At 43.5% G+C, this 19,371-nt stretch overlaps 2 protein-coding genes across 5 annotated transcripts in view; one reads left to right on the top strand and one right to left on the bottom strand.

The window, feature by feature from the left end:
• CCDC102A (coiled-coil domain containing 102A) overlaps positions 1-19,371 on the bottom strand; it is an 820,703-nt gene that overhangs the window by 454,296 nt on the left and 347,036 nt on the right. The window contains exon 1 of one of the 4 annotated variants that reach the window (XM_085636981.1): positions 2,480-2,500. The exons of the other annotated variants lie outside the window; for them this stretch is intronic. The gene's annotated coding sequence lies outside the window, so the exon portion shown is untranslated. Of the gene's footprint in view, positions 1-2,479; positions 2,501-19,371 lie in introns of those variants that run through there. 4 annotated transcript variants of the gene reach the window in all.
• MMP15 (matrix metallopeptidase 15) overlaps positions 1-19,371 on the top strand; it is a 180,196-nt gene that overhangs the window by 7,526 nt on the left and 153,299 nt on the right. The gene's annotated exons all lie outside the window — the stretch shown is intronic.

The following is a 19,371-nucleotide window of genomic DNA, read 5'->3' as shown; positions in this document are numbered from 1 at the left end:
ATTGGACAAGAACGGCGACAGTTATTCTGGTCAGTGTCATGTTAACAAGTTCGGATTATTGTCCATGGACTCAGTCCATCACTCCACGGCATGGCCTAGAATCTGATAGACTCGAGGCCCCATGGTCTGCCTAACACTTCCTGATATAGCATAGGGACAGGAGGGCCTCCTGCTCTGTAGCCGGTCTTGTACAGCATGTTTTACCAGAAATAAGGCACCCCCAGATCCATTAAATCTTCTCTGACAGCATTTTTGCCACAGACGGAAAGGACTCACAGTCCATCGTCTAATTTCGATATCTTTGGGTAATGTAGAGATGAAATGATCTCCTACCCCTTAGATTCTGTACCCCAGTGTGTGGTGTAACCAGTGCTTAATTTGAGCTGGTGGGGCCCCCTCACTCTTTTGGGCACCGGCACTAAGTTTTCTTCTTTAGAAATTTCCCGGTAGCAAGATAGAAAAAAGAAACACAAAGCGGAAAGAAGGAGGAAGAGCGACACATAACACTATCACAAAGGAAGAAATCAGGGGATGACGGGGAAGAGTGAGATAAAGGGGCAGGAGGTGTCTGGCAGTGGATTATAGAGGCCTGAGGTGGATTCAGTGCTAAGCAACTTTGGAATTCGGTGCTCTGACATTTAATAGCGCTGGCTGCAGACTTCGGAGCAGAGCGTTGGGCATGTTACACCCAGTGGCTTAAAAATTAAAGCACTGGGAGTAACTTTGAGGAAAAGAATCGTGACACACAAGGCCACATGTATTAAGCATGTTTGCGGTTGGAAACGGCCGATTGGTCCGTTTCCGACTGCAAAAATGCTTTTACATATGTATGAAACACAAATTGCGATTCGGTAGCATGTTACCAAATCGCAAATTCTGTTTGCAATTTGGAATTTGGAAGGGGGGGGTGTTTAGGCCGTCCCTTCAAAATACCGAATTGGATGTATGAATGTTTTTTCGACCAAATTATGGTTGCAAAACATTCATTGAGATTGAAAAACAAATATTTTTAGGTCGAGCCTAGAGTCAGCGCGCATGCAGTGCTCTGCAAGGCATGCTGTATTGCAGTATGTACTTGTAGCCCCGCCCACTCCGCCCATATTTGTCATTGACTTGTGTCATTGTCCTTCGTAAACCCTGGCTTCTGATGGGTTAATAGGCGTGTTATTCCCTCATAAGTACCGCCTTATCGTCATTAGTAACCTCCAACGAGGACTGGCCCTTTTACTTCGGTTGTTACACGTATGCTTTAATTAGAGCCTGGGAGCACTATTTTCTTAATTGGCTTTCTTCTGCCTGCTGTTGCAGGCAGGACACGCTTGCTCTCTCACAATGCTTTTGTACAATTTAAGCAGCACTGCTGCCTCAGATGGGATAATTGATATATAAACTAAAAAGGATAATCCCCATTTCACAAAGCTAGGTGGGCCAATATGTAGAACAAAGACAAGAGAAAGTCCTACCTGACTGTTTAATATAATGTCACCAATTTGGCAGATTATGACCCAAATCATTAGTATATTGATCAACTCATTTAATCATTATTTTGGTTCAACAAAAATTTCTTTCAGTTGCCATTTTTTACAAGAGTGAGAAGAACAACACCTAACATTTTACAAAAAATATAACAATTAAAACAGACAAGTGAAAAACAAAGAACATTGAGTACTATTCACAGTAATTTTACAAGGAAAAATATTTACATACAAACGTATAAAACCTGCTTCCAGTCAAGTACTAAAGTTTGGTAAGGTAACCTTATGAAAAGAAATCACGGTACCAGCCCAACGGGGACAGTTGCAGTTTAAGCATGATAGAAACAACAAACTTAATACAATTTCCCTCAATGCTATAAAAGTTAGCGAGCTAACTGCTCCCCTGTTGGTGAAAATGATGCCAACGCGTTTCGAAACCCTTTCGGTTAAAAGGGCTTCTCTTCAGGGCTGAGACTGGATTTTATAGTTTAATTTAGGCTCATCCATTTTATACAAAACAAAAAATGATTCAGATGTAGAAGTATTCTGGTTGCGACTTGATTGTGGCAGGAGTGGTTGTCTGTGAAAAGCAACAACAAACAACACCCATTTAATGTCGTCATAAAGTAATCCTACTTATTATACAGATAGCAGGAAAGGGGGAATTTTTAACTTGCATAGAAAGCCAAGGTTCCATGCTTCAGACGTCAATGTTGGTGCTGCCTTAAAACCTGTTGCATTCTAGAAAGACATCAAGACTTAATCAGGGCTCAGCCTCACACTTTTTATGTTCTCAATATAAAAGTGAGAAAAATCATGACTTACTTAGTTGTTCGTTTAGCCAACTCATCTGTTCTGCCAGGTGAGAGGAAGATTATTTAAAATAACAGGGGTGAATATTCATTAGGCACATTCAGCAGGGAGCTGTCAAAGAAGTTTAGCAATATTGAATGCGTGTCCCATGTCACAGTGCTCTAAACAAATAAACAAGTAAAGGGACTCACGTTTCCCTCGCTTCCGGCTGTTTAGTTTGTTCCACCTTAGGTACTTTCCTCTAAGGATGAAGAAAAGAGTTTGAAGGTAACGGTGAAAAAATCAACCCGGGTGCCTTCAAAATGAAACAAAGACTCCGTGAATAATTCTATTCTCCACTCGCCGAGGACTGGACACATTGTTTCAGTATTCAAGCCTCACCCCTCTATTCCGGTTAGGGAACTCAAAGTATCCAACTGCTCACTTCGAGTCAGGGCTGTGCTCAGGATTAATTTAGCAACAAGGAAAAAAGAGTTGCCCGTTTTCTGCTTCCTGCGTGTGGAGATGTCAAAGGGCATGCTGGGCCTTGTAGTTCAGGGAAAAATTGCGGATTGGATAATGGCACTCTGCTTTTCTTTTACTTGAACGTGGGCGCGCTTGTTTTGTTTTGTTATAGTGGATCTCCAGCTGTCCATTGATATCACGTGGCAGTACATCAAACATATGATTGCTCATATTTCAAGCAGCTGTGTACTGTTTCGCCTAGATAGTTTATGATGCTCATTAGGGACCTCTACGAGCAGTTTGCGGTACTACACCTAGATATGCAGTGCTGGTGCCTTGCTCTCTCGGGACCCCTTGGAGCAGCTTGCGGTACTGCACCGAGACATGCAATGCTGGTTCCTGACTCACTACGCAGGCATTTGCAATGCACTAGGTCTCGCATTACTGAAAGTATGAGCTATTGGCGTTGCATTATTATTTGCAACGCCAATACCTCAAACTATCAGTAATGCGAGACCAATTGCATTGCCAATGCTTGTTTAAGGGACCACTGCATGCTCTTAAAAAATGAAACTGCAAAGTTTCATTTTTTCTTTTTAAATGCATCTCATTTTCCTTTAAGGAAAACGGGCTGCATGAAAAACAAGCATTGGCATAGCCAATACGTCTCGCCTTTGGGTCCTTATAAGTGTTTAGCCATGCAACATGTGCATAACTAAATACTTATAAGGTCCCAAAAGCGAGACGTATTGGCTATGCAAAGCGGCGGTGCGGCCGCGAAAGTGAAAGGGATGGCGATCGCGTTCACGATCAAACATCAAAGCAGCCGTGCGGCCGCGAAAGTGAAAGTAATCGGGGTAAAGCGCGTCACGCGCGCCCGCGCACATGCACTGTAGCTCTAGGCTGGCCTGGTAGCACTTTTTGGAGCCCTCTCAATAAGTCTCGCCAGACCAGCGCATGCGCTGGGTCAGGCGAGTCCTAAAAAAGTATACTCTATTTATAAGCGATCACAGACATGGCGGTCTTCTGACCTCAGCAGGCCACCATCCATGTGATGGCGTAGATTCCTAAATGGTCGCAAATTGCGACCTACCTCATTAATATGCATGAGGTAGGTCTATTTGCGACCCATTAGGAATCGCTAATGAAACTCAAGAGTTTCATACATTAGGCATAGCGATTACTTCATTAGGTAATTGCTACTTGAAATAATAATGATATGTGGCCCACAGATACGTGTGAGAAAAATAGAAACCATTTTGGCCTATCAAATTTCGTTGCTGCTACGCATGTTTAATGTCTTTCCCATGACATAATTCCCAGCACGGTCCATGAAGTTTGTTCTCCAGTTCTTGGTAGGGACACAGCAGGGATCAGTGGAGCATTGAGGGACCCCTGACTCCCATGGCATTGGGTACCATAGCTCAGAAGCTGAAGAGTTGAACCCTCACCACTTGCACTGACATAGGGGCACACTGGGCTTCTCGTGCTGTTTCTTATTTCTCCCCAAGTGCACCCCTCCATATAAGGTGGTGGATATGCAAGTTGCGTATTATATGGGGCCAGAACCTTAGGAGGGCCGTGGAAGACAGCAGAAATATCCAGACCTGTCAGACGTTTTTAATCGAATATGTGCTACCCAGCTATTGTCTAGCCGTAGTATGTGCTATCCAGCTGTGCCCTACCCTAGTGTATAATCTGCCCATTTCTTTTACACATCTGCCATGCATCTGTGTCCTACTCTGGTGTGTAACCTGCCCATTTCTTTAACACCTCTGCCATGCATCTGTGTCCTACCCTGGTGTGTAACCTGCCCATTTCCTCCACCCTCTGCCTTCCAGGTAGAGTGTGGTGGCCTGTTTGTGTCCCGCCTTGGAGTGTGACCCGCCTCTTGTTATTAACAGGTTAAACCATGCGGATGGTTTCCTTCCATAGTGTGGTCAGCTCCTTGCCTCAGTGCATTCTGAAACACCAATATGTCTTTAGTGTACCGAGCACATCCTCAAAGAGAGGGATACCTTGTTGTGTGAGACCAGCCTGTCCGTCTGGGCTTTCTCCAAGTCATGCAGAGACTGCCCCAGTGTGCGAAAAATACCTTCCAAAGCTTCCCTCCGACGCACAAAGTGACACACCCAAAGATTCCCCTCTCCCACAAATATCGGCACACCCTGGTATGTGAGAAGAGTGGCCCTCTTAGGCTTCCTTCCTCTGAGATGGATGCACAAATAATTCCTAACTCCATCAGCTGCCTTTGTAGGATGACACCAGCCCCACTCACTCCTTTTGTTCTTCTAAGAATTTGTTCTGCGATACAAATAAAGACCTTATATTTATATAAGTGGCTGACCTTCCCATGTGACCAGCCTGCATCCCCAGGCATGATTCCTAGGACAAAGCCTTCCAGCCACTGTACTGGACGACCAGCCTACCCGTGCCCGGCATGTTAACTCTACAGATTCAGTGACACTTCTCAGTAGTCCATACCTTCACAGAGGTAGTACAGTACAGAAACCAATCCCAATGGGTTGGTCCTCCTGTCCCTCTCCGGCAACGTACTGTACAGAGCGAATCATCCCAGTGCGTGATTCTCGTGTCCCTCCCTGGAATAGTACTGTACAGAGGCCCGTCCCGGTGTGTGCCTTGCCTTGCACGCCTTGCCTTGCCCCCCCCCCCAGCATAGCACTGCAGGGAGACCAATGCCAGTGTGTCTTGGCAGTCCTTGTCTCTCACAGAATTGTACAGAGGCCAGGTACAAAGTATGTGGGCCCTGCCTGTCCCTCCTAGGCATAGTGCCTTACAGAGACCAGTCCTAAAATGAGGGTGCCTGTTCATCTCAGTTTCAGTATTGTTGAGGGACCAATCCCTGCTTGTCTGTTTCAGCCACATTACTGAATAGAGGCCAGTCCCAGAGTGTGTCCGGCCTGCCGCTCCCATGCATAATACTGCACAGAGAATATTCCCAGCATGTTCTCCGTCTCTTCCCTCGCTGGAATAGTACTTATAATATTACTACTTACAGAGACCAATCCCAGTGAGTGCCTCTCATTCCTCCCTGACATAGTGCTGTTGAGAAACCAATCCCAGTCTGTGTCCCTTCCAGGCATGCTACCACACAGACACCAAGACACAGCATTGTTCTGGACAGTGTATGTTATTCCTGGGCATGTTACTTTACATGTACAGGGTCCCATGCCACCCTGCTGAGAAGGTAGGCCCGCTACATGCTCTGGAATGCCACCTACCTGTACTGCTAATGGTTTGTGGGGCGAGGTGCTCTCTGGCATCCTCCCTTCTAAGAATCTACTCTCTGAAGAAAGCCGGCTGACCCTTGATGGCACCAGAAACGGGCTGAAGCATGTTGACCCATTGATGTTAGGGGTCATCATCCCCACCAAACATCCCACTGTTTTTGTCCTCGCCAAAGGACCTTGATAGTAAAAAGGATTTAGGATCCTGAAGGTGATTTTAACTTGCACTTGTAATTCTTTATCAAAAGTGCTGTGCTCAAAATCTGGGTTGAGCCCACCCACTCACATTAGGTGTAGTGGATGAGAATCGGATGATGCAGCATGCCACTGGTGGCACCTGTGGCTGAGGATCCCACTAATATATCCAAGAGGTGCCAGGATCTCACTAATTTACCTGGGTGCAGATCCTCCTCCATCTTGAGGTATATTGGGACCAGGCACCAGACATCTCAGAGTCTAAGAGATCAGGATTTGAAAGGTTGAGCCTCTCTTGTGTAATTATTTGGTATATTCAGGGAGGCTGTGGATTTCCCCTGTATTTAGCTTCTCACTCCTCCTTTGGTTATTTACTTATTGATTTTTTTTGGACAAAGACAATATGTCTGCTTTATATATGTTGATATGCTGAACTCTTGATGAAGCCAATAGGCTTGCTTTATATATTTTGGTGTTCTGACCCTTTGATAAAGTCAGTAAGACTGCCTTACTTAAAACAACACCCATTATATTGTAACATCACATAGTCCGCCTGCGGGAGTTTGGCGCAGGGCCCTACGCCAGTTTTTCTTTGTCTCCCTGCCCGCACTTTTGCAGGCAGGGAGAAACCTTTGTGCTCCAACCTGGCGCGTGCAGCTTTTTTCTCCTGCCAGATGGGAGCTCATTAGACTTTGGGTGGGGAAAGCACTGTGTCCCGGAGTATGGTGTCTTGTGACACAGTGAATGAGCCTGTCCCAAGCCACAGTATGGGTCAGAGCCACCTGCCCAATAAAGTTTCAACAGCCCCAGAGACCACACCCCCTCTTGCCATTTAAGAAATCGTCTCTGAGGGATGGGGTCCTTGGAGCCTCAAGAAGGCACATGTGGGGGGGGGGAGGCTCTGAGAGGGGAACGCACTCTTTCTTTACTATAAACGTACATTGCGCTATCCCCGGCCCTGGCCCACATAGGGTTTTTTTTTTTTTTTAAAGCAAGCGCGGGAGCCAGTGCTTTTTTTTTTTTAATGTTGCTGCAGCTTTGTGGATCCACCTTGAATTGGTTGTAAAAAATTATAAAAAGTGATTCCAGCCTGAGGGGTCCATCTGAAACCCCCCACCACGCCTAGGAGGGACAGGGTATCTCTACTCTTCCTCCTTTATATAATTTTTAACCTTTTTTTTTTTTCAAGACTGGGGACTCCGTCTCAATGTCTTAAAATGAGGGCCACCACATCTTTTTTGATGTGGTGACAACCAATCAAATGTTATCTTAAGATCTGTCAGCTCCACGGATCCTCCGTGGCATGCAATTTAGAAAGTATTTGAGCCTTAATTTTTCAGAACCTACTGAACGGATTTATACCAAATCAGAAAAAGTATGCTTTCTGGACCCAGAACTTGCTTTCTGCCAATTTTGGTGTTGTTCGGTTCAGCCATTTTGGCTGGAGTTGGGTCTAATTTTCCCAAGGAAAAACAAATGGCGAAAACGTGTTTAGTGATCCCCTTTTTTCTCTGCATCTACTTGATGGATCAACCTGAAACTTTCCAGAAAGGGGCTTAGGTGGATTAACCTTTTTTTGTTTTGTTTTCTTAAGTTCTGAGAAGACTCGTTAAATGGGGCCAAAGTTATAAGAAAACCAAAAAATGGTTTTCCTTAACTATAACTTCCCAGTAACTGCCACTATGATGGATATATATATATATTACCTACTGGCGGACGCCAGTAGGTAGTTATATTTAGGACCTGTTTACCATAGGAAATCCGCATCATTCTATTCCCAATAAGATTGGCGAATCTTCGCGAAATTTTCAAAACCTTTGGCCAGCTCCGGTGTTATATATCTATATATACATATATATATATATATTTTCCCTGAAGAACTGTTACAGGTGATTTATTTACTCTGACCATGGAAAATACAGACAATATGTTTCAGCTCACATGGATCCCTAATCACATTGCTCAATATAGTGTCAATAGTCCACAAAAAATAAATGGTTTTTATGACTTGAGCTAAACATAGAAAAATGATTAACCAAGTTAATAATCACTCAACATTATACAAACATATACATTCATTGTGAGACCATTTATATAATTTGTTTTCAAAAACAATATGTATCTAGATTTCGTGGTTGTTTATTACATAATTAACCCTTACAGAGAACCAGTAACAACAGAGTGTTGCCTTCATGATAGACATGGAAAATACATCCATCAATTTAATCCTCCATTGACCTTGCAAATGCATCCAATATCATTATATGATAATTCCTAGGATTTCTTTTCATTGCAGTTTGTATCTATTATTGCCATGGATAAATATTTTATAATTGGCAACTACCAGAGTCAATGTTTTGCAATCATATATGGAAGTCCACTTAAACCTTTTATAACAAAGTGCAGTCCATAATTACATTTATCCTAAGTGGGTTTCCAAATCATTCCTCCTAAGGTATTGTAATTGCATATCATAGTGTGGCTGGTCCTAATAATTGTTTCAATATCACTATTGGCATCAAAATGACATGGATATAGTTTTCATAACCAACAACTATTGCAGAGTCAGTGCTTTGCAATCTTCATAATATACACACGTTTGCTTAAACCTTTTATGAAAGAAATGCAATTCATAATTTGACTTTGCTCTAGTGGGCAAAATCATATTATGCTGAAAAAATTATATTATGCTGTCAGACCATCATAGTTCACTCTGGTGGACATTATAATTTCAACTCCCAGAAAGGGTCTCAAATCAATATTGGGTAAACAAAGAAGATAAAATGTAGATCATTCTCCATATATACTTCACATAAGTCATTGACCTGTAAATAATTTAGAAAAATATATATTTAAAAAACAAGCAAACATACAAGCACAACAAGAAGGCTCTCATCCTAAATATATAAAAAACCCTTCAATGGTATTCAAACCTACAGCTTCTTTAGTGTTCGGTTCTAGAATGTGTCTGTTTTCCCAACGTCTAAGATATAACTACCTACCGCCGCCATACATGTTCCAAAAAACTGTATCAGTTGCATAGTATTTTGTTAATGTCTCGAGAGAGAGAGACGGTAGGATTCATCATTTTTCTTAGTGCTATATCAGTGTTGAAGAATCCTTGTATCCTCTTATTTACTCCCAATGCAAATTTTAGAGTAGGTCTATATGAGGGCATAGACCGTATAATCAATTTTGCAGTATTCAAATGGATTTTAACAATTCATCCTGTACAAGGGTTCTCTTAGTGTGTCTTTTCAACACCGCACCTATGGGTCCTGCACCTGACACAGCAGTGGAAGTCCGGTTTCCCCATTAGCTGCACCACATTGGTCCTTCTGTCTTGAAATTCACTCTTAATAAATTATCCCGAAGAGATCTTCTTCTTCTAAAGGGCATGAATGTATTGTAATTTGGGGTAAGAAATTTCCTATTTTATGGTCGGATTTAATGACTTCCCAATGTTTTCTTAGTATTTTGCGAACCGGAGTATGTTCAATATAGTAGGTGCTAATCACTCTCGCTCAGATTTTTCCTTTCCTTGACTCCTTTTAGATGTCTCACATTTTATCTTCCTAGTTTGTTATTGCTCAAATGTTAAGTAATCATACAATTGCACTTAGCTGTGCAAATATAGCCTTGGGGGATTTTGCTTTTCTGAGAAAGGGATTAAAACGAGAGAAACGAAGTATACTATTTTCCAGTTTTAAGCATTCAGATTTGAGAAGAGAGAATCTAATTATCTTGAACACTTAAGTTTCAGATCCAGAAACTTCATTTCCTTTCTACTGATACAATGAGTAAACTTTAATATCAAGTCGTTAGCATTATTTTTTCTAAAGAGTTATAATGCATCATGCTCTGTTTATCATTTTAAGATTAGTCCATTCAGTTAATCGTACGCATTTTACTTTGTTAGTCATAAAATATATCAGATCTTTACCATGGAGCACCTGTCTGCCTATCAGCAAATATACAGATTAGCATAGCTGGGGTGATACAGGTGCCCATGCAGTTCCTCGAAGCTGACTGTGTCAAACAGGAATATATTCTCTTTCAAACACCATTACACCATGTTTAATGGCTTGTTAGTGTGTTCATACAGTCTCAAATGTCTAGATATCAAAAAATCTTTGCAGGCTTTTAGGCAATCTGTATAATGTATACATGTGTAGACAGAAGTCACGTCTAACATGACCAAAAGGAATCCAAGCTCACATCTGACATCAAGGTCCTCCTTAGAAACTCAGAAAAATCCTTACTGTAAGATGGTAGGGCTTCAACTAAAGGCCTCAAGGAATATTCTATATAGATAAATGTATTCACAGCAGGCTATCGTTCACAGCAATAATTGGGCTTCCAGGAGGTGGAGTATTTTTTGTGTGAACCTTGGGTAAAAGGTAGAAGAATATAATAATGTGTGTGTGTGTATATTTGTATTTGATGTTTTCTTTTTAGACTTTAGCTTTTTCACCCACCTCAGTATTTTCCCACATTGTCCCTTCACTCCCCCGGCATGCTGCCACACAATTACTTTCACTCATGTATAAGTAGGTCTGCCAATTTTAATTTTGGCTCTATATATGGTTCTAGCACTTTGTCTGGCAGGGTCCACAGGCGCATTGTTCCATTTCAGTAATGTTTCCACATTTTTACTTGGAGAAAATGTCTCTCTTAGAGATTCTACACTCTCACCTTCTTCACTACCAGGCCACGAAAATCCCTAGTACTGTCACATAGCAATAATCATAGCGTTGCGTATTGCTATGGTATGTACTCCACTTCAGTTGTAGCTGTTTGGAGTAACAATGTAAGCATCTCACTCTCAGCTATACTTACAAGTCTATTAAGTGTTGTGTAATGTACCAATATTTAAGCATTGGGGCATGTGCCCATAGCAACACTCACTAATCACATTGTTACTCGAAGTATGGATATATGGCAGCACTCCATGCTCAATAGCGTAGTACCAGGGTGCACTCACTCGAAAGCATTGACAGTTTACTGCAGAACGGGAGGAGGTACACCTGGCGGCATTCGACCCTTACTGTTCCATGGCTGTACTGTGGTACATGTGCATTTTGGCTCTCACAGCAGTACTATGGCACTTACACAAGGCAGCTCTTCCTGCACCACTGGAGTACGTGCATACCTTAGCACTCGCTATCATTCTGGGCTACATGCACAAGGCAGCATTCACTAACCTACTGGAGTATGTACACACAATGGCACTCCCTGCAGTACTCAGTGTAGTATTAAGCAGTATTCCCTGCTGTACTGAGGTACGTGCAAAAACAACAATTGATGGACAGAATGCAGAACAATGTCATACATTCACCCCAGTACAGAGATCTGGGCCTAAATCCATCGTTTTTTTGCTCACCATGCCATTCCAGTTTGAACCCAGCCATATGCTAATCAGTCTTGACCCTGTGCCTCATGGGTACAGTCCAGCCCGAACTGCCAAGCCAGGTCCTCCCTGGACTGGAAACAAGCATCCTAGGACCGGTTTCGGGGTTTCACCCCTCTTCAGCCAGGATAGCTTGATTCCAGTGGCATGGAGAGCACGGGACCCACGTCTGGGCATACCCGTCCCACTTGGGGTGACAAATGCAAAAACAACAGTTGATGTACAGAATGCTCAACAATGTCATACATTCACCCCAGTACAGAGATCTGGGCCTAAATCCATCGTTTTTTTGCTCACCAGGCCATTCCAGTTTGAACATAGCCATATGCAAATCAGTCTTGACCCTGTGCCTCATGGGAACAGTCCAGCCCGAACTGCCTAGCCAGGTCCTCCCTGGACTGGAAATCAGCCTCCTAGGACCGGTTTCGGGGTTACACCCCTCTTCAGCCAGGATAGCTTGATTCCAGTGGCATGGAGAGCACGGGACCCACGTCTTGGCATACCAGTCCCACTCGGGGTGACAAATGCAAAAACAACAGTTGATGGACAGAATGCAGAACAACTGAGGTACATGGTAGCTCTCACTTCTTTACATTCAAATTTCACTGCAGTACTGGGATATGTACATGTGGTTGCACTCTCTGCCAGGTCCTTGAGAAGGTGCAATACTTCTAGCAGCAGTCTTTGCTCATGAACTGCTGGAACAGCAAACATGGCATCACTCGATGCTCATAGCGGTACTTCAGTAAGTGTGCATTGCAACATTCACTTTTCATGTCACTACAAATTAATCACCATTCCCATCCATAATCACTCCCTATATGTGAGGTTGGTCTCCTGCATTATTGTAGGATTCTCCCAGTAGTTTTTACTGTCTGCCTGAGGGTAGCTTTCACTGTACCTCAGTGTCAGTAAGATCTATACAGAAATACATGCCAAGGGGCAGCCCACTCAGCCACTTATTATTAGCCTACCTTAATCTGCCATTGGTTAGTTGCAACTGGCATTCATAATGTAGGGTGTTTTGACACAGAAAAGGCGTGTTGCCCCATAATGTACATGGACACAGAATGCATTCAAGAGCAACATCAGGAGAGTGTGCTGGTTGGGATGTTGCATATCTGTGGACTGTAGATATTACTTGAAGGAGCAAATATTGTTCAGGGTTCTGTCTTAGGGTCATGGGATGGTGTGGATATGTTGGAAACAGCCCTGTTTTTACCTCTGTTCCAAACAGGAAATGTTCCTGGATGCCTAAAATCGTGGCTAGTAATGAGTTCGAGAGGTTGCTGACTTGTACTTGCCCCTATGAAATATAGTAAGACGGTATGATGAGCCATAGTGCCAATTATGTTTGTGGCGCTTGAATTTAATGTGTAGGTATAGTGGTCGTTTTCCTTAGGAGGCTTTATGGGTGATGCAAAGCAAAGTGCCTTGAATATTGCCCATCTCGCAACAGGTAGCCAGTGGTCATAGACTAGCTACATGTCGCCAGTGGAGTGGGTACAAGACTCATATCCTGCGTGGGCTGATGCGCAGGTGGAGAAGGGGGTTTTGCAGTGTTTAGGATCAGTTGTGGCTAGTTGTGTTTTGCATATGATTAAATTGGGGGTGCCAAAGAATAGGCTATTTGCACAGTCAAGCTTGGAGATTACAATTGAGTGGATAGTGTATTTCTTGGTGGTATCCAAGGTATTGGAAAATGCATTGCATTTTTTAAATTTGTGTAGAAGGTGCTCTTTTGACCCTGTTGACATGTGGTATCAAGGACTGGTCTGAACCCATGGTTCTTTAGGTTTCTTACCTCTTTTGATGGAGTTGGAGGGGCATCAACGTAGAAATATCACAGTTGGCTGCTGTTCATTCCATTGTCTCTTGCTTTAGGTGGTTACTTGTCTTCCATATATTTAGGCCATGGAGGTAGTCGTCAAGTCTCTACTTATAGAGGTCATATGAGCCATCTATTTTTTTAAATGATTAGTGTATCATCTACATCATTGCTTCCCAAACTTTAGTGACCCACCTAGCATTAGTGGGCTTGAGACAGGCTTTTTCTTTTAATGTAACTAAAGCATTGTGTCGTAGTGCATTGTCATTTATAGGCAGCACATTTTTCATCGAAATGGCCACTACATTTGCACATGCATACGCTTTTACTGATAAACCTATATTGCACAGAGATGTGAATGTGTGTAACTCGGGTTTCACTCAATATTTATAATTTGTGCATCACCAAGTAAAATGCCTTTATTCGTTCTGATCCTATTAAATTATTTGTTTCCATCACACTTTAGAATTATAAAAAAAAGTGCTTAATTTTTTCTTTCCAAACTGCTGAATGTGTACATTTCATTTACAGTTATTTACATTTTGTTATGTGTTATGAAAAATGGCATCCTACAGCCTTTCTTTTCACACTACATGGATCCCAGCAAGATTGTTGGGTGGTGGACAGTGTCAAATGCCACTGATAGGCAATAGGGTTGGCATTCTGAACTTGTCCACTATGAGTTTTAGGCCATCCCTTATAGATATGAGGGCCGACTCTTTGCCTCCATCCTTTGAGTCCATATTGTCAGTCTGAGGTGGTCATTTCGTCAGTACACTGGTATGGACAAGTATATACATCGCACTTTCAAAAATGTTACCCAGGACTGGGCTGCTCGATATTGGTCTGTAGTTTGCTGGGTTAAATGGGTCGAGGTTTGCCTTGAGCAATAGTGTAAAATATAAGGTTTTCAACTTGGATAAGAACCTAGATCCAGAGACGTGTTGAGTAAGCTTCTGGGTACCTTACCTGCGCAGGTTATGCATAGGCTATTTTTAAAGATTTTGGGAGGTAGGAGATTCTGGTGGTCTGTTTGTTTGTGATGATAGTGTTATTGGTGGTCTGTTTGTTTGTGATGAAAGTGTTATTGAATTCTCTTTCTGAGAACGTATTGAAAGTATTAAGTGGCTGAAGATTGGGTTTGTACCTCTTTGTGGTGATTGAGTCGTGTGTAAAGGACTGTTAACTGTGTTCTCCTCAAAATAATGTTCTGTCTTTTCAATTTTTTTTATTAATTCCATGGAGATTGGCACAGAATGCTTGTAATTGTTGTGTTTCTGTACTTTTGCATGCTAGATTGCAGAATTCTGAATCTTGTGAAGTGCCTTACATGGGCAGTCTGTATTGATTATGCATATAGAGTAGAGTAGTGTTGTCATTTTGTGGTTCTGATGGCTGGTTTGTAGACTTGGTTATACTGACATAGTATGATTTGTGTCTTTTTCATCCCTTGATTTTCTACACTTGCACTGTATGCTGAATTGAGTTTTCTTTCTTTTTGGGTTGTCATTAATCCATGTGGTTTTCTGCTTGTGGTTAACCCTAGATGTGCTCTCTGGGTATATGGCTGGCCAATGCAGTGGTGATGTAGTTGTCGAAGTTGTGTATGTCTTGAGGTCACATGTTTATTTGGGTTGTTTTGACGTGGCTGTTGACTATTTTGAGGCCTAGTGTTTTCCATTGTCTGTACGTACATTTGTTGTTGGTGGTTGTTGCTGTCTTTGAAGTGTTGATATGGATGTGTATGTTGATCCTGAAGCTATTGATGTTGTGGGTGCTGCTCTAAATTATTGTGAAGTTGTAGGTCACTGTGACCAGTCCAGGGGAACTGATGTGATGGCCAACGTGAGTCTGATGGAATGAGATGGGCAAGAAACAATCTGTCGGCGGTTGAAGGCCTCAAGGTTGGATGTGATGGTTGCGGTTTTTATTCAAATTCTTCTTTACTAGTGAGATGTTAAGGGCTTGTAGAATGTATACATTGGGGTGGTTCAGAAAAGTCTTGGTCACTGTATCTATTAAGACACCTTAACAAGCGACAGCTGGAGTGGGGGTGACATCTTACCAGCAAGGATGCAAAGTCATTATTGGTAAAGTTTTGGATGTGATCTTTTTAATGCTTTTCTATTGATGACTAATAGCCTCCTCCAATTTTGTCAGTATTATTTTTGTTGACTATGTCGTATTGAGGTGGGGTGGCTTTGTAGCATTTGTGTGATGAATCTTCACTGAGCTGTGCTTCTGTATTACAGCCGAGGTCTGGTTTCTTTGCATTCTGGATCTCTTTTTGTAGCATCCTATTTCAGAGCCAGTATGGGGAGCAATAGAGCATCCTCTGTGGCAGCTGCTAAGCTGTGAAATACCCTCCCACTTCATGTACTTGCTGAACCAAACTTACTCCAATTCATAAGATTACTTAAGCACATCTTTTGAGTTGTTAGGGGGGCTGTTAGCGTACTGCGGCTTTGTGCAAGCTAAAGGCCAAGGGACCTTGGCTAACGTGTCTTACCACAGACCATGTAGGTACTATGCTGCAGAAGACACATGGGTTTGAGTTGGGCCTCTGGGGAGGCTTGGGTTGGTATGAGAGAGAGTTCTGTGAGCACCCTGGTATAAATTGTGCTACCATGGGTATTGATAATTAAGCAGGGCTGCTGGTGGTACAGGCTGTGAGATCATCAGTTCACACTGGTGCCTGAGCTGAGATGCGGCACACAGGAGTATGACTGGTTCTACTGTTAGACCTCTTGCCTCTCACTCAGTGCCTTTACCATCCGCACACAGCCCTTCCACCGCCGAAGATTCACACAAAGTGTCCTTGCCACTTCCACACTGCCTCTCATACACAGCTCCAGCCACACACACCGCCAGGGCAGGGTACATATTGTGCAACATGCATATCTTGCTCTTGTGCATTACAAGCAGTTCATGCCACCACATAAACCACTTCTGTCACCCCATATACCGCACAGCTGCCCCCCCCCCACTGCCAGGCGCCACTTTAATGGACCCTGTGCCCAGCCCACACGCTACTCCACCTCACATGCATTGCCTCTGCCCCTGATTCTGCAGCTGCTGGTCATACACTGCCTGTCGTTCACAGCCCCTAGCTTGCACACACTGCCAGTGCCCAGTACACCCTTACACACGCCCCCCGTACTGTGCACACAGCACTTCACCCCACACGCTGCCCCTATACCACACACTGCTCCTTCCCATACACATTGTTCCTCTCCAGCACACTGCTGCCAGACCACTTCATCCCCATTACGTACACGCCCTAAGTTGCCCATATCCACTGATGTTGCCCAAACCAAAACGTGCATTACTCACACACACTGCCCTTGTTCCTTTAATCCACGTGCGCACTCACCCAGGGCAATCCAAGTGCTCTTAATAAGTAACCTAACACTCATCCAGCCATCCATCCGTACACTCTCCTATCCCTTCAAGCAGTCATCTAGTAATCCATCAAACCAGTGCATCCCTCATCCCAACAGTCCTGCGTTCACCCACAACCGCATTGACAAGCTCACCACCCAGTGAAAAATCCCTTCAGTTTATTTAAAAATGCCTGGACAATGACTTTGTCAGGGCTTGCACTGTTAGAAGTTGGTTAGTTGTGGTCACTTGATATCAGTGAGCCAATGGAAAGGCCGGCAGCCACTGTTAGTTTCCTGTTTACTACAATAACGGCAGGTTCCCAGTATACTCCAGTCTTGATTTTCAGGGAATTCCTATTTCTAAAATAATGTTTCTTTTTGGTATTTCAGTATTTTTTACTGTTAGATGCATGGATCTTTAACTAAGCTGAGGTCACTTTGGCTACCCATGTAATGGCGATCAGTGATGGCAGTGACGTCGTTCTGTTGTCTGTGTTCATGTTTTCATAAGACCAAGAAGTGCAACAAATGGCGAAGAAGCTTGTAGACCAGGAAGGCGAATGTCATTGGATACTCGGTGTCTGTTCAATAAATTATGTATTGTACCTGGTAGAACCTTTACAAGTGCTTTGAATTTATTTCTGATTATTTAGGTGCATCAAAGGTCTACGATGGCATGGTGGGCAAAAAACAATGGATTGGGATGCAGCCCGAGCGATTGCCATTGGCTGAGATTATTTTCAGCATTCCATCCAGCATCTGCTTTTTGCATTTGCTGCCCTAAGTACTCCGGATATGCCCCGACGTGGGTCCCAGGCTCACTGTGCCACTGGAACCAAGCTATACCTTGCTGAAGAGCCCAACTAGGGCGAAACTGGTCTTGGGTTGCTTGTCTTCCGGTTCAGGGAGGAGCTGGCCTGGCAGTTTGGACTGAACTGTTCCTATGAAGAGCAAGGTCATAGGTCAAGGTCTCCAAACTGAGGTGGCATGTTGGGCAAAAAACGATAGATTAGTTTGCAGCTCGAGCGACTGCTAGTGTCTGAGATTAATTCATTCATTCCATCTATCACCTTGTTGTTTTTGCATATATAAATATACGACTTTAGTGCTGTGTTGGGTGTATTTTTTGGTCCTGTTGAGTTTATCCTTGTGAGGATTTGGCTGTATTATATGATATGGCTGTGGGGCCTTATCGTGCAATACAGTCGCAAAAACTGTCATGGATCCAGTCAGACTAGTTGGCAAACCTTAAGCCCAACCCTGGGTAGCTGTGGTTTTGAGTAGCAAGGTTCGACAAAGGAAGTTTTTGTAAAGCATTTAAGGCACCAAACATCGAAAAATGAGTCACACAACAAGAAAGTCACACAAAAACAATTTTTTTAAATAGAGCATATTTGTATGAATTTTTAGAGTCCTTGATCATCAAAATCTACTTGAGGGTTCTGGAGGTTTTAAAAGAAATAAATACTTTTAAATCCAACTGCAAACAAGCATTGGTCAACAAAAACTTTGCAAACATTTGAATAGTTTGAAACCGTTAGTTTGGCAACTCCGACCCAGTTGGGTGGCCAAATCCAACAGGCCGGAGGTCTAGGAGTCTAGTAGGGTTACTTTGGACATTTACCTGGCCACCTGAGCTTTTTTCCAGTCAAGTTCCAGCCTTTAGGAAACAACTGCATAGACAGCTTTGGAGTGGTCCTGATGCAGGGGATGCAGGCTGAAAAGACACTCAATGATTCCCCTGTAGCTGTGTGGTCAATGGGGGTGAAGTGCGGTTGATCCCTCGGGTCACAAGTGGATTGAGGGAATGACGACCATGGCATTTGGCGTCCCAAGACATTTCCTCTCAGACAGTAAAAGGCCAGCTGCGGTGAAGCTTCCAATCTTGTAACACAGCGGTGACAGCAAATATTCTTAGTGTGGCTATTTTCCCTCTGGGGCGACAAATTCGCTCTCTGAAAGCACTCCTGGGTCCGGCAGACACAGGTGCAACATTTGACTATCTCGGATTTGTTTCTTGGCGTGCCTACGATGGCCAGCGGCGATGCCTCAGGAGAGGCTCCTGCTTCGTAGGTTTAGGCTTCCTCAGCTTTGATTTCCCTGGTGCTGTTCCAGGGTGCCAGCCGACTAACCCTTGGAGTCACTGCTTTGATCTGGGGCAGTAGATAAACTTTTGCCCGTACCTAGAGTCACAGACACAGTCCTAACTCACTAGTCCAAAGTGCTGCCTCTCTGTGCACCTTCAAAGGCCGCAGGACACTCTTCTCTTGGTCCTCTTTCCAAATCCATGGTGTACTGAAGTTCAGGATGCCAGGGGTGCTCATTATATCCCGGGAAAGTGCTCCAAGGGGACAACGCAGTCACTAGCCAATGGACTCGTAGGTCCCCTCCTCTTTGGTGAATAAGTTCCGGAGATGTGTGGCATTTGGCAAATCCCAGAGTTCGATATTCTTGCCACTCAAGAGGTCTGAACTCTACCTTGACTGTGAGGAGCTTGGTAGCACACCCCAGAGGTGTGGCTAACCAATGGCTACGTGCCCACAGGTACACCGCTTTGGGGACGGGTTTTCCCTCT

The sequence above is a fragment of the Triturus cristatus genome, chromosome 12, assembly GCF_964204655.1.
Source record: "Triturus cristatus chromosome 12, aTriCri1.1, whole genome shotgun sequence".
NCBI classification, from domain to species: domain Eukaryota; kingdom Metazoa; phylum Chordata; class Amphibia; order Caudata; family Salamandridae; genus Triturus; species Triturus cristatus.
Note: the sequence above shows the minus strand (reverse complement) of the source record. Positions and strands in the feature narration are given on the sequence as shown.